Source organism: Anneissia japonica, unplaced genomic scaffold (genome assembly GCF_011630105.1).
Source record: "Anneissia japonica isolate Jap-2015-1 unplaced genomic scaffold, ASM1163010v1 scaffold288182_len93402_cov192, whole genome shotgun sequence".
Taxonomy (NCBI): Eukaryota; Metazoa; Echinodermata; class Crinoidea; order Comatulida; family Comatulidae; genus Anneissia; species Anneissia japonica.
The window spans coordinates 49,047-50,121 of record NW_022737493.1 but is presented as its reverse complement, the minus strand read 5'-3'; positions in this window follow the sequence as shown (position 1 = coordinate 50,121).

Genomic DNA, 1,075 nt, shown 5'->3' with positions numbered 1-1,075 from the left:
TTTTTTTTTACAAAACTCCATTAAATATATAGGTCTATTTACCACCCATCCGCATGTTAGCCAGATCACTTGCAGTTCTATGCTCTACTGTTGTTCTATACTATTGTAGCCACATGGCATCCATGATGTCTGTTGTGTTGGTGTAAATTGTGCATTATTATTTAGAGAAATTGCATTATGACTGTTATTCATAGGCAAAGTTTCTGCTTGGTTTAGATGAATTACATAATTTCTTGTATGCAATTTTGGTCTCATGGTTTTCCTTGTGACACTATTTTTTATCTTTTGATGTGAGAAAAAAAAAATCTTCCTCCCTACCATGAAAATAAGCTTTGAAGCAGAATTCTTGTCCTCATGTTATCTAAAACTTCATAACGGAGGGTCGTACCACCTTATTTTTTTCTGGAAAATGTTCTCAAAAGACTATTCTACACCACTATATGATTGAAAAAAAAATTGAAAAATGTTTTTGACCTCTGAGATCAAGATGGAAAAAAGAAAACCATATCTAAGTAGTGTATTAAAATAGGCCTAAGCATTACAGTGCAGTAGCATATACTTTCGTATTACTGTTCCAGGTATCAAAGTACAAGTATCAATAAGTGTAGTATAAATCATGTTTTTAACACAGGAAACTCTCATATGGTAAATACTGTAAAGCAATGTTAGTCTAGAGTACTACTAGTACTACTGCACTGTGGAAAAGGCGTGTATTACATTACCTGTGTTGTATTGCAGATTAAATATTTTTTAAGTTTTCATGAATTCATGTTCCATCTTTTTTTAACAGATTGAAAAGGTTATGCAAAAAAACAATGAAGAGCCACACCACAATGGGTGCATTACCACACATCCTTGGTTTGAACCAGCCATCTTAAATCCTGTAACACTACAAATGGCATATTGGCAGTATGTTTCACAATACCAGGAGCCTGTGACCGAAGGGGGAGTCGAAAGGTAAAGAATACATAGATGAATTATTTTTGTACTTCTCTACTCAAACATATAAGTATTTCCCTGTTTGCATTCTGCAGGTATTATTCTCCCGAAGACGACTGAAGCAACTCAATCAAAA